Source organism: Amblyomma americanum, chromosome 5 (assembly GCF_052857255.1).
Source record: "Amblyomma americanum isolate KBUSLIRL-KWMA chromosome 5, ASM5285725v1, whole genome shotgun sequence".
NCBI classification, from domain to species: domain Eukaryota; kingdom Metazoa; phylum Arthropoda; class Arachnida; order Ixodida; family Ixodidae; genus Amblyomma; species Amblyomma americanum.
The window spans coordinates 82,196,182-82,211,254 of NC_135501.1; the positions used below are offsets into that span (position 1 = coordinate 82,196,182).

Sequence of the window (15,073 nt, forward strand, 5' to 3'; positions counted from 1 at the left end):
ATCGATTCAGCCTCCAGTTGCGCTCTCCTGTGAAATTTCGCGCGTTCACTAATTACCGACGGCTTCGGTGACAAGTGGTCGCCTAGAAGTTTCTTTAGCACGTCGAAACTTTTAGCTGACGGCAACTCCGGCGCTGTCAATGACTTGAGGAGACTACGTCTTTGGGCCTACGAGACTCAAAAAAGCGTGTACCTTGTCGTCCTCGGGGATACGGTTGACCAGAAGAAACGACGTTAAGCGTTCCTCGTACGACGGCCAGTCGCTCGTAGACTCGTCGAAGGGCTCGATGTGTCCCAGTCGACCCACGAGTTGCGTCACTGCTCCCGCCGCTGCCGAACCATCCGTTGCCATGTCGGATTGCTGTAGAACTGGTCAGGATCCTGTCCTCGTCGCCAAATGTCGTGTTTGTCGGGGACAGCAACCGAAGGCCAGGTGGGCGGAAAACCGAACGTGGTTTATTCCATCACAGCTTGTAGTGGAATCCCCCGGTGGCCGTACAGTGCGGCTTATCTTATAGCCAGCTTTCGCGATCGTCGCGCCGCCGCTATCGCTCTAGCCCCGACGATTACACAACATTTACTACGCGAGGTTATGTACCTACAGAAAGAAGCTATGTGCACATTATTCACAAAGCACGTGGTTAGTCACTGCAGTAGCTTGGCATGACAAAAAACAGCTAAACGGGCGGAAAAGATTGACGCCGCATTAGCAGCGGAAACCAGTCCGGTAGGAAGTCTTTCAGTTAACTGCAAGGATGCAATTTTTTTTTTCGGATGTGTTGCAGAGGACGCTAAAGAAAGAGTTTCGTTTAAATTCCTGCAGTGTTCGTTACCTCGCGGCTACTCAAACTGATTACGAACCACATGACATGGAAAAAGCACATGCTGGACCGAAACGCTGTACCTCCTGTTTCAGCCAGAAGGCATTTCAGTTGCTACTCCAACTTAGGCCACAAACCCACGTTACTTGCTGACGAAAAAAGGTGAACTTAGCATATGCATTGCCTTACGACATCATGCTAGTGAGCAGGGATCACGATGAGAAAAAAATAGTTAAATGCCATTATTAAAATTTTAAACTTAAAAAATAAAAGGAAAATAAAAATGAATGTTTTCGCATCCAGAGCACATAAGTAATCTTAAGTGTCGTACATAATTTTTTTCATGTGATCAATTTTCAGCAGTTGCAGTCGCAATAGGTTTCCTTCGAACTCCTGCACATTATTAACGCACAGCAATACGGGGCAGCTGTTCTATTTGAGGAAAAGTTCCAAGAGGAAGCAAATGAGATATTTGGAACACTACGTACGCTTCACTAGTTCTATGGAAAAAATTGATGACAATCATTTTAGTTTTCCTCGAATTTGAGACCAAACACCGTTGCAATAGGATTCTCGCGCAAAAATTTATTTCAGTGCCCATGAAAAATGACGCGCTTTTCCACAGTCACGACCCATTGAAACGCGCTCCTGGGCCACTTTTTCCGTGACCCAGCAGTTATGTAGCGCTAACAAGGCACCGGTTGTTGCCGATACATGAATATGTACAGGGTGTTTAACCTAAGAATTTACACAATTTTTAAAAATAGGCTTCTTAATTTAGAAGAACGCGTTTTCCGGCCTAGCATTATCAACGGTGTTTTACATCGGAATTCAGATCAGGCGTGCTAACTACAAGAGTTGTTAGCTAGTATTTAATAGCTAACTTCTCAACTCTTACTTTTAGGCTCGTTAATTAGTGAGATGCGTGTAGCCAACCGTAAGTAATATTCATTACAGTTTTTGGAATTCTCAGAATGCGGTTACCCTCGGTGCTTTCGCCCAACAAATTTTGGCTATTTCGATGAGTTATGTCCACTGGAGACGTCGTTTTGCCAGTAAGCTTCTCGAAAGCGCATGTATTCTGGCGCAATGTAGCCAAAATTTGTTACGTCACAGCGTTCAAGGTAACCGCGTTCTCGAAATTCTAAAAACTCTAATGGATGTTACTTACGGTTGGCTACACGCCTTTCAACAATTGAGGAGCCTAACAGAAATTAGATGAGCCCGAAAGAAGGAGGGCTCCCCGCACCTCAAAAGTACCGCGGCTCTCTATAATTAAGGAGCCTAACAGTAAAAGTTAAAACGTTAACTATTCAATATTAGTTCAGCAGCCTACTAGTTAGCTCGTCTTAGCTGAATTTTCATGTTCTACACCGCTGACAATTCTTTGCCGAAAAAAGCGTTCTTCTAACTCAAAAAGCCTATTTTTAAAAAATTGGAAAATTTAGGCGAAGCACCCCGCACAATGAAAAATCCTCTGAAGCTTGCCGACCATTGACACATCCACATTCGGCTCCTTCAAGCTATGCATCTAAAGACATAATCAAATTCCAATGTGATCTTGTGTTAACAACACAAACGCAGTGACAGTTCTAGTCGCATTGAAGTGTGCAAGTAAAAATTTTACAATTTTTTCTTCCCTTGCATCGACAGGATTATAGGTTACTTCTCTTGCGCATTGTAGTGTAACTACCGGAAACCCGCGTTTGCCTACTGGCAAATATATGCCATGCCGGTGGCCTTGCGCCATAGGACCATGTCGGTCTAAGCGAGGGCCCTCCCAAGATTCTACCATTTGTAGTCATGGATATGGGGTCTTGAGCTTCAGAACTGTAGTGCGGACAGAAATATTGCCGCCACTATTTCTGCAGAGAAAGAGTGATGCGAACAAATTTGCAGACAGTCGCGGAAAAAAAGCCCTCAGAAAGTGTCTTGTTTCTCTTCCATTTCAGAAACAATGCTCAAGCTTGGTACAAGCGGTACGTAATAAAACTTTACACGCCCTTACGTGACGCGGTTTTTGTTATCAAAAATAGAAGCAAATAAATGGTTTAGGAACTTTTATCCTTCTAGAAAAAACCCATATCCTTGAAGGATATCAAATTTTTTCCTAAGACTCTAACAATATGTGCCAATCGTTTTGTCACAGGCTTGTACGAACACGTCATTGCTTAACCGATGAAATGTTCAGAACGAGATACTGAGCAAATCTCTCAAAAGATACCCACCGCGGTGGCTCAGTGGTTTAGGCCCTCGTTTACTGAGCCCGAGTTCCCAGATTGGAACGTGGCTGCCGCGGCCGCGTTCCAATCTGGCCGCGTTCCTAATTATTCCGGAGCCCTCCTCTACGACACCTCTTTCTTCCTTTCCTCTCTCACTCCCTCCTTTATTCCTTCGCTTTGCCGAGCGGTTCGGGTGTCTACCAAGATATGTGAGGCAGTTACTCCGTCATTCCCTTCCTCAAAATCAATTTGCAATTTGCAATCTATGCTTTCTAGGCGGTACAAAAATATGCTACGTACTATGGGGTTAAAAGTAACTGAACCCTTTCCTCCAACTTCCGAACCGTGCCGCACTGCATGACGGCTCCACCTGACAATGTACGCCTGGTATCGAAACCGGCATACTGCGTCAATCTCGACACCAGGAGTGCATGAGCAGGCAGAACCCTTACCAAACCAGGTGGCACCCTAAATATAGGCAAGAAGATGACACATGTGCAGCGTGTGATAAATGTAGCAACAACTGAGCCTCTTACACTCGAATGCGATGGTAACAGTCCGGATGTCGACGCAGGCCCAGTCACTCTCACTAATGGCCCTAGGGTCGATTTAGATATAACAGAGGTTATGTGAATGGATCTGCGTTAGAAGCTAGCAAAAAGGATTGGAAGTTTGGTGACTCGAAAGCAGATAGGTCACTTAAGGGTAGAAACGTAGGATTTAAAATGTATTTTGAAAAACGCCGGAAGTAAAGAGTGATTTGTGTTGTGTTGTGTTTTATATGACATTGGTAGCTAAGGCCATCATGCGCCAAACGCAAACGGACAGATTTATAACACAGTTAAAGAGATATAAAGAAAAAATACGAGCATGGTGGCAACTGCCCCCCCCCCCCACACCCCCCGTTTCAAAGAGGACGCTCCTACCTTGCATCAATCCACGCATGGTTCGAAATTTAGAGGGTCGGGTTCAGATACCTTTGACCTCGATGTTACAAATATATTCAGCATACCATCGTTATTTGTCTGGTACGAAATCTCGGGGAATGCGCCTCAAGACGGACAAAGCCGGCCCCAGCAAGCGCGGCAATGTGCCCTGGTGTGTTGGCTCCTCTACACATCAAAACCAGAATTAATCAAATGCTCTCGCTGCCTTACTATAGTACACAATAAACACGACTTTGGAGAGCACGTTGTCGGCGGGCCTACTTAATTTCACCTTATTACTTAATTTAAGGTGGTCTCCAGTTGTGCAGTCGCTCACAGTGGTGCAGTCATATAGGATGAGAGCGACGAGTAGGGATTAGTTCCCAAAGCAAAAGTTATGACAAGCAGAACTAAAAGTGGGAATTTGGAAATATTTGTGGCACTGACCCTGAAGGGTCTCAGGGTGCCCCTTTTTGGCGCACTTCTTTTAAAGCTCAGTTTTTTGTATGGGCGAGAAAGGATGACTAGCCACGCGAAGTTCGCCAGCTTTCTTCCCTTCAAAGCTGTGCGATGCCTTGATTCTTTGGCCATAGAGGCCAGAACAGCTTGAGCAGCGTATTAGTAAAAAGTAGTAATGTTTCAAAGTAGTTAAACAGAGTAGGCGTGCGAAAGGATGTTTTTAGCCCCGTTGTCTCGTCATTTTTCTTTGCCCGGTCGTCGGCATGCCTGGCGATGAAATTAGCTTAATATTTGTATATGTTGATGAAGAAGGTGATGTGCAATGCACAGCGCGAGTGTGTATATATTAGTTCTACAGTGGTATTAGTTGATGAAGCCTACAATGCGCAGTACAAGGCGCGAGAGTGTGTTGCAGTTTAACACGAGGCGTGATCGGCTGCGGTGGTGGCATAGTGCTCTCGCGCAGATGCCAGCGAAGCTGCTTTGTTCACGCCGCCGCGGGTTTGATTCCCAGACATGGAATGTTTTATTTATTTCTTTATGGTTTGCCCAAGGCAATCCTCAAAGTCAAGCTGCACACAAACTCAGTGATGACCCTGTTAAGTACTGCTCTCGCACTGAAATATACATTCTGGATGTTCGCTATTAACGAAATAGAAGGCAAACCTCAGAAAACGTGACGGAGTGGTAACCATGGTGACGAAGGTTCCAGAATTCCTTACAGCTTTCTGCAGCCCTGTACAACACAATTGTACTGCGTTGAGTGGGCTCTAGAAATCGACCGCCTTTCGAGCGCAGCTCTTGAGCCCCGTTCGTGGGCTGAGCGGCGTCGCCGTCGGCCTCGGTGTAACCGGCAGAGCGAACGAGCGCAGCAGAGGGCGAAAGGGAGTGAACGCGAAGCGCAGTGGAACAGGAAAGCACGGTGATAGCGAAGAGAGCGCGAAGAGGAAAGCGGAGGACTAGGGTACGGCGGTAGCATGAAGATAATAGAGGTGGCACCAGAGTAGCGCGCTCCACCGTCCGTTCGCCCGAGGCAAGGCTCCGAAGAGGCGGATCGGTGTGGACGCTGCCCTGTTCCGGCACTGCGCATTCGTTCGGCCCTAGCTACGTGTTCTGTATGCAGTCGCTTACAGCAGCTGCGCTCAGAGCTCGCATTGCTGAGAAACGCAGAAGTCCGCTAACGATTTTGTTTCTCATTCCAGGAATGTTACAGCCAATATTGTTCTCAAATCTGAAGCATCTGACCACGTGTTCATTGAGGTTGACGTCATCGGTAAGTATCGATTATTTTTTCAGTGCAGGCTTCAGCGTTCAGAAGGTTATTACAGTTTATAACCTTCCTTTACCTTCTGTAGTGTATACTGATCATGCAGACTCTATTAACCAAATTGGTAAATTGAATCAATAATTGCATTTTAAATCAGTACTACTTTGGCACCATACCACTTGTGTTGCATTTTAGTGGCCTGTTAGCAGCTTGTGAGCTGTTTTACCTCCCGAATGTGAGCTGTTTACCTCGTATGCTTTATTTTTGCCTGTCTTCTTTTTCACCTACTTTTACCCCAAAAAATCTAATTCATTAGTCACTTGTATACGCACATGTATATATGTCATGAACCAACCGGCCAGGCCAATTCCACTCTGGTTTATATGTGTACACCGCACCTATTGTATTATTTATTCAGGTTTTTTGATAACGTGTGATGACATACTATAATTCTTTGATTATGTGATGATGCCTGCCGCCGCCCCCCCCCCCCCCCCTATGTAATGCCCCGGGGCCTTTACGGTAACAAAATAAAATGAAATAAAAAATCGAAAACAAAGATCCATCTTTGGCGCGGCCGAATGTGGACCTTCGCATGACGCAGAGATGACGTAATAGAGAATTTTTCCTAGTCAGTTTTGCGCGTGCTGAAAACCTGAAACAGCCAATGTAAACCATGACCTTGTTCAAAAAATGTCCCGACTAAGGCCCCAAGCAAGAACACGCAAAGCAATTATGAGCTGTTGGGCAGTTTTAGAGCACTCAAAATTTCAAAGCTGCACGAAAAAAACGGCTGGGTCGAAACTATAAATTTTAAAATGCAAAATACATTTGTGAGAGACTGAGCGTCGTATGGATGCGAAGCTCAGTGCAGAAGTTCCTGATATAAAGGAGAATTCGCCATATGGTTTAGTTCAAATACTTGCATTTCTAAAAATGTCTGCAGCCGCTCATTATCACAGCTTTCCAACCACACCACAGTGCGCTCTACACGTAGAGTACCCATCCAGAAATTATTAAGGAATAACTGAGCCTCTTTTCACATCACCAGGACAAGCTGAAAATGCACTCAGCAGAACATATACGGTCATGAGCGCTGATTCGAACAGCATTGCATTTGGACTGTTTCCACCAACTGAAGGTACGTTGAAACTTCGAGCCAGTCGCATGGAATGCTTGCATGAATGAATATATCACGATTTAAACGTCTGTCGTCGCTGGATTTGTGCCTTGCTTTAATTAAACTTAAAAGGACACTGAGGAGAACTCTATAAGATTTTTTTTTGTTAGCAAAATCTGATAGTTCAGCATTTCATGGCTTTGTTGCCGCTTGTCCTGGAGCGAAAGATACATTTATTTCAACGAAATTTGGATTGGAAGTTGAAAAAGTTTTTCCCGCCGCTCCGATTCAAACTCGAGAACTTTTATGACGTCACGGAGAACTCTTATGACGTCACAGGACGAAGTGACGTGATACGTGACGGAAACGCAGACCCCGTGATTTCTGGCGGCTAGCGTTTCGGTCCAGCAGCTGCCGAAATGAAAGCTACCGCCGCCGCACGTTGAAGGAATCTATCGGGCGTCGCTGCCGTCGCTTCGTTTACGTTTGCACCGGCGTCTTGCCAGCGTTGCGATGGATCCCGTTCCCGAAACCGACGACGTAGTTCTCGCAAACACTCCGGCCTGCATTTCAGCGACCTCAGCCCCACAGAGCGTGCGATGCTTTTGAGGGAGCACAGTTAGGTTAGGCGCCGGCGGGTAGTTTCCCCCTTTCGCCGTGAGCTGCCGTTGCAAAATAAATATCATAAACCCAGTGCGGGGAGTCGCGAGGGGCCAGGACAAGGTCGGCGTGTTGCGCCCATCGGAGGCTGGCCGGGGCTTTGGGGCAAACGGATTGTGATTCCTTGAATGGCGCGGAAGGGCCAAGTTATTTGTTTATTTATTTTCCACAAAAGAAAACGAATGGGGGCTCAAGGGCGGTCGCGTTTAAAGTTGGAGGCTTGAAACGAAAGTCGGCGCACGACGCTTCAATGGCTTAATTCCGCTAGATCCAACGGGTCGACTGGATCTGGCTCTCTCGCCCATTTGCATGTACCTTCAGATGTGTGTACTGTGAATGGATTAAATTAGCGGAGAGCTCGAAAAGAACAGCTCTGCCCAACTGCCGAAGCTATTGAATTACGTCACAACGCGCACCTCGCTGCGGAGCCGAATCAGTCTGGCCGGGCCGGCGGCGGCTTGCGCACTCGGCGCGAAATAGAAACATGCTCCAAGTCACCGCCAGTGCGGTTAGAGTGCGCCGAAGCCGCCGGCGGTCAAGCGCAGTTGGAGTATAGAGGGCCTCACTTTGGCCGACGTGACGCGTAACGTGCACTTGACGACGTGACGACGTAACGTGCAGCGCGCGCGTTACGCCAGAGCATAAATGCGCCTTAACAGAGCCTGCGCTTAACCGCTAACGAACGCATTCGGTGGCGGCATCTATGGGAGCCACTGAAACCCCCGCCCGCTCACTGAATAAAAAAAGAAATCCTGTTCAGTGGCTCAGAGTCGAACCAGTGCATTTGGCGTATGAGGCGGAGACGCTGCCACTCCGCCACGACGGCTCAAGGTATACCGATTAATAATGGCGCATCTAGTGAATGAACTCATCCGATTCAGAAATCTCCGCGCTTTCGCTACGTATATCCTGGCCTGACAGCGCTAGGTCATCAGCAGTTTTGCTTAACTGCCTTGTACCTTGTCTCCCGTCCCTAATAAACGATTTTCGTTAAGTAGTTTGAAGTTGACTGGCACAGTCGGGAATGTTTCGCCGGGCGAGCGTGCGAAGAGACAAGTGCTCTTTATACTGCGAACCGCCTTGTACCATCACCAACCATTGTGCCATCATAGTTTTTCATCGACCATGGCGATCATCTGACACGCCTTAACAGGATCCTTCAAAGGTTAGCCAGCACTTGGCGCGGTACTTGGAGTTCCTCTGCTTTTCGGCGCTTGTAAATCGAGGCGCGTCAAAAACAAAAGCACGGGGAACGCAAAGCTCATAGACGCGAAGCACCATAAAAAATGGAAACTCTCCTGGCCGCCTGTGACGCCGCCAAGCATAGGTTTTCTTTGCTTCCAACATTCAGGTTGTTTTTTGTCTGTCTTCCTTGTGTGATAAAAGTGCACTATCGTTTTTAAAACAAAACCTACTTCAATATTGAACCGCGCAACCTTCTTTTGTCAGCCTCAGAGATTCGTGGCATCCATTGAGGAAGGAAAATTCCTCCAAGGTGGCGTCACTTGTCCTAAGACGTCACCAGGCTTGTACTTGCGAGATTTGCCTATGGTGGCGATACCTGTATTTTGGTACTTGCTATTTTCTACCTTACAAGAGCTTAGTTTTCAGTAAGAGTGGAGTTTTTGTGATCAGGAGCTCGTATTCTATCGATACAGGCCAACTTCAATTTCTCCACGGTGTCTCTTTAATTGTAAAGTCACGGACAAACGCTTTCGAGATGCAGATTGGCCCCCCAAAAAAATGATTTTTGAGTTCTCTCGATAGTCAGTGTCATGCTGTTTTTCTAGAAGATGGAGCAAGCATGCCCCGTTCTGCTTAAATTTTTTTGTATTCATCTGTTTTTCACGAGAGCATAGAAGTATTCCTTTTCCTGGGAAACCACATCCAGAATTTTTTTTTCTATGACTGTGCATAGAAAGACGAAGCCACCGTTCAACATGTTACGGTTTTGTAGCCAGTGATAAATATGGATGCCGAATGCTATCGATAACTGTCGCCAAGAAACACAACAGGAATTCTACGACGGCGCACACAGAGCGCTATTAGTGTGGCGCTCTGTGTGGGCCGACCATCACATTATTCCTGTCATGTTCGCTCCGTCAGTTATCGATGACGCATGTCGTACCAGCTATCCCGAACTTTTAAGCTTATTGCTATATTTCCAAAATCCGGACGTCTTGAACGTGCAAAGTATGCCAAAAGCTCAAAGGACAATTACCACTGCGTAACGCGAGGTTCGGCGATAGTTTTTTACTGTTGTGAGTATAAGATTGTGTAATTTATAACATTTTTCTTCACCGACGCTGTGCGCATGACTTATTTAACCTCTCACTCGTGATGTCACTGCGGTTGGCCCACTCAGCGTCGCACGTTACAGCGGCGTCGTGCGTGACGCTACTATACACGCTGAGCAATAAACAGGGCAAGCTCCATCGTTGCTAAACGTGCCGTTAACAGCTGCTGCTGTAAAAAGCGACCGAAATTTGCCTCTGTGAAACAACTCCCACCAACAGCAATTGGCATATTGAAATGTCCTTCCTCCGTGGCACGCCGGCTACGATAGGCTGCTGACACACTGCACAAGCAGCGTGAATTTTCGCCCAGGAATATCCTTCTATGTACAAATAGTCGCCACTCCTCACGACTGTCGGGAGGTCCTTCAAAACGCCACGTGCATTGTCATTGTCATAACCCGCTGCTACCTCTCATTCTATCCTCCATCAGATCCGCACCTATCGCCGAGCTATACTGGTTATAAATTGGCGACGACAGCTGCCCGGATGAAACAGTGAACGCCACGCCGAAGCATACGTGCTCAGAATGTCATGATAAAAATCTCTTAGCTAAGAACGCATTTCAGGAGCTTCCACTCGAGTAATGTACATGAACACACACGCAAATAAGCGTGCGTGTCTGTGTGTGCACGTGGGTAGGTGTTTCGTTAGGCACTATCCAGACTTAAAAACAGTATTTAACGCGAAATTCTTCAGGACATATTGTAGGATACAAATTCTAGCACGTACAACAATATACCGCAAACACGTACCGCAAGTTGTGTTTTATATATATACAACCGAATCTTTGTGGTCGGCCTATAATGATGTCTTGCTGATCGCGTTTGGTTAAGTAATATATTTCACAGAGACAGTGAACTAAACTGCGGTTGGAAAGCAAAGCCAAAAGCGTTAGAAAAAACGTGGGCTTAGTAATCGGCTCTTCAGTGATATATCACTTAAGTGGCAACGAAAAAACCGCAAAAAAGCCTCCATTCTGTAACAAAAGAAAAAACAGCGCTAGTTTTTCGCTAACCACCGAGAAATACCAGATAGGACGGGCGCCGGTCTTTCAGTGTGGTTTGTGTAAAAATTAGCGCTGTTTTTACTTTTGTTACACACTGTTACACCAACTAGCCTAGCAAGAGGTGCTGTTAAAGCCTCCATCACCAACATATCCTGGAATTTCTCTTGCGCCAGTACACAATCTCTTCAACAACGAATCTGAGGTGTTGTGTTGCAAGCAGGGGGTTCGAGAAGACGTCTTCAGTAGCGGTAGTATCGGTGTCAACCGACGTCGTCAGAGTATATGCTGAGGGGGGCGCTGGGCTACGTAGGACCGCGACATCCTTGTTGGCAATGTTTACCCCCGTCGACCAAAAGCTTCAGCAAAAACGCTAAAGTGTACGCTGGTGTTTTTCTGCACATTCATGATTTATTTGGATTTGCAACTCCGATAACGGTGAAAAATAGTGCATGTGTTCGCTTGCTCACCCCTATGAGGCGGCTGCTGGTTATACTACCTCTAACTTACCATATTCAGGACTACAAGGCTCCGACATGAAGAACCAGACGCATTTTCCTCGCTATTCCGTGTTTGGTTTTATAGTGGCAAGATAAAGTCACGCAAATGAAGGAAAAATATTCATTTCGGTTTCACTGCCTAACTCGCAGTGTTTGGTGTTCAATATGTCAAGCATGCTTGCACAGCGACAAAGTCGTTTCCCTCGGCCATGAAGTTAAAAGGCTTCTCTGCTTCTTTCGTGCTGCGGCAGTGGCTCCAGTGCCGTCACGAAACTAAATTGGCACTTTAATTACCGAGTCTCACTAACACTGTTCACAGTGCACGTTAGCGCAAAGCTTTCTGGCAATATATCGCGCCGCATGTGCAGGAGCGCTTTGGCTTTTGAATGACAAGCACTCATTATGAATGAAATATGCGCTTATGATTGTAAGAAGGAATAATGAATCAAGTGACCAGCGATTAATGCTTCTCTTGCAACCTCAAAACGAGCTCCACGAACATTCCCACTCCCTACAAACCCTAAGGACGCATACTACGCTGTAGACTAGCGAAAAAAAAATATTATTCTTATTCTCTAAAGTAAAAGACTTTTGAAGCAGCCGTCTTCCACAGCGCGCCAGCGCCTCGTCATTGTGAACAGCGTGCAGCATAAAAAGAAATTTTAGCATAGCGACATTCGTTATCAGTACCGCGACACATTTACGATGAGCCATCTGCGCATGTGTGCCTCCGAAGCGCCAAGTACGCATGCGCAGGCGGTCCCTCAGACCCAGCTGCCAGCGTACACACGCCATTGAGCAGGCATAGTTGGGTCTTCGTGTAAGCGGTTCACCGTATCCGAACGTGGGTCTCGCTACGCTTAACCTTTCTAACAGCAGGCGGGTATGCTTTCACTAACAAGCTGACTTTCTTGGTCATATGCAAGACGTGCGCTGCTTTAAGCTGAAAAGGACAGAGTTAAAGACAACACGAATTACCAAAGCGCAACCGTCCGTGTTGTCTTTAACTCTGTACATGTCAACCTAAGCAGCATACATCTGGAAAACGGCTCCAGAATCACTGGATCCCGCGCCCAGAAAGTCAAATGAAGCCACTGTACGTAAAAAGTGGGCTAACCACTATGGTGCCGCTCGGGCGTTTCAGCGTAAAGACCACGTCATCCGTTCGACTTGCGCCAGTGTTGTGTCAGTGGCAGATTCTCATATATGCGGTGAACTTGAGTAGCACGTCAACTCTCAACCGTCTGTACTCCACCAGTAATGTTATTGGGAGGCAGGTTTAAACAAGTTGGCGCTGAAATTCGCAGCTTATTTGATCACCGCCTGACATTTTCCCAAAGGGCAGTTAGTCATTCGGTGTCTATTTCTTCAATTCTTTTACATCACGTCAAAAGATCAGAATTAATTAATTCAGGTTTCTTATACACTTACGCTCATGGGACATGCACTGCGGTAGTTAATGGGCTCAAATCCGTTTAGGAGCTCTGGGCAATAAACAGGCCGCATTCTGCATCACGGCACTTTGTTTTCTTGTGAGACGAGGACACAATTCAACATACCTAGCCCGCTAGCACTCTAACACACGTACACACATACACTACGGGGCACTTAAAACAACACAGAGGGGTTCAGCAAAAGGAACGCCAGCGTCCTACTGGGTTCCGGTGCGCGTTGCTTCGTCGTCCTACCACCATGTGGTGCAGGTGTACGACAGTTGACGGTCGCTGTCGGCGACGAAGCACTCGACAGGGCGGGTACGGCTCGCTCACCGGGGAAGGAATCTGCAAGCAATCGACTGGCGGTAATGTCCTAGCTACCAAGAGGCCGGTACCAGTCGGCAGCCGGATGGTAGAAAAGCCTGGCTAACGGGAGGCCGGTATCAGCAGACAGGTGCGTTGGAATCTCCTGGCTACCGGGAGGATGGAATCAGTAGGCAAGTGATTGTCGGTAGGTCGACTGGCCACGGAAAGGCAGGCGTGACCGGCAGCAGGGTAGCGTGGACAGCCAGACTCTGGACCTCGGTGCTCGGCCGGCGCCGGCTAGCTGGCCTTGGGGAAACGCCGAGCTCCAAAAAGGACGTCCCGCCACTCAGACACCCACTGCCACGACTGTTTTGACGCGCAGCTCTGACGATCGATCCTTCACGTGCACCGGCTCGCCCCGCAAGCCTACACGCTTTTTCGTTCCGCCCGGAACCACACAGTGGCAAAATCCCCATCATCACATGCAGAAGCTTCCCTGCCACAAAACTCAGCCTTCTTCCAGTGAACAGAATAGAAATCTGGGCTAGTTAGAGGCTGTTCATGACAAAATTTGCAGGCGCAAACTTTACATGCACAGAGAAAAGAAGACAAAGGATACGCGACGTTCCCACAACTGGTTTATTAGGCCGCGGCTGCTTAAATACGAAACTACAACAACATGACAAAAAGTAATCAGTGCAACTTCAAAATTAAAAAATATGAAGACCTGCGGAGATATACTATTTATTTTTTATAGCGATAGTGACGGTGAGCAGATGCATCTGCGTTAAGGAACCGTGTCTACATCACTATATGTTTTAGCGGCATTATAAGGGCGTAAATGAGACGTTGGTGATCCTACCTGGTTTCTAGCCTCATAATCATTGTAAATGAAAATAAATTAATTTCTCTCGCTAACTATGATTGTTCATATTTATACAATAGTGCTGTTTTATGTTAATTTCTTTCTATGTGCATACTGTTACCCTTAGAAGGCACCAAATTTTCTAGGCGATAAAAATGCTTCTGTGTCGACTCGTTTATATTCACTGCTGTCGTATCAGCAAAACACTTTTGACGCCGAAAAATGTTTACAATCTCTTATATTTTATAAGTATAACATTAACATTGCAAACATTCCAGCACAATGACCCGAGGCATGCCTTGGCCTGCCGAAGTAGGCTTCTGCTGTGCCTGTAAAATATTTTATCTCGAGCGTCATAAATGCTGGTGTCTTGTTGCCATTTTATTTGTGTCTTTAGACTCCAGTTGCTATCGGAAATTCTTTAAAGAAAATGTCCTTTCCGGCATCTCACCTAAGTGTAAGCCCAAAACGAGATAACAAAAAGGTTTTCATAGTTGAGGGATTCTATATGCAATATGTCAACTTTATTTTTTAGTATCGTGCGCAGTTTTTTCCTGGCTTAAGCGATAATATTCGTGCGCAATTTTTTGTTTAATTTCAGGAGAAGTAATGTGTACACTCTGGGCAAGAAAACGCGCTGCTGCAAGCATTCAAATGAACAGCACTTGGCCTAAGGAGTGTTCTGGACGCCAAGTTCGTGTTTATGGACGAGACGAATCTCTGTGCAAACGCTACAGCGCTTGACTGGGAAGGAGTAGTTGGAAATTATAAATAAAGGGGCCATGATCACTTGAGCGCGGCTTCTGTTCACTCATTACTGTTCAGCAGCAGCGAGAAAATGTATTTTTGTCCAGCGCCTCAGTTACCAAACCACACCAAAATCTCTTACCGTTAGTGAGTTAGTGATATGAAAAATGTGTACGTGCGGATGTTCTAGTTTGTTCTGCTTTTAAATATTACCTTCAATCCGTTGTCCCAAATGACAATGGTTGCCTCCCATAGTTTTGCATAGCACTGCCCGCTATATCTTATGGTATTACCGAAAGTAGTATTTTTATTTACTGTTGAGCCTTGATGTTCAAAAATCACCGGGCCCCGATGACATTCCGAACGCTCGTTCGAAACGCGACACAGAATTGTGGGCCACCAAGTGTTTGTTTCGTGTTCAGGAGGTCTTTACGCTACGGTTCTT

At 46.4% G+C, this 15,073-nt stretch overlaps 1 long non-coding RNA gene across 1 annotated transcript; it reads left to right on the forward strand.

Annotated features, from left to right (window-relative positions):
* The first annotated feature begins 5,611 nt into the window (after window positions 1-5,611).
* On the forward strand, window positions 5,612-14,637 carry LOC144134846 (uncharacterized). The gene is made up of 3 exons (XR_013315281.1): window positions 5,612-5,700; window positions 6,746-6,835; window positions 14,483-14,637. It is a non-coding gene; the product is annotated as an uncharacterized LOC144134846 (long non-coding RNA).
* Window positions 14,638-15,073: the final 436 nt, after the last annotated feature.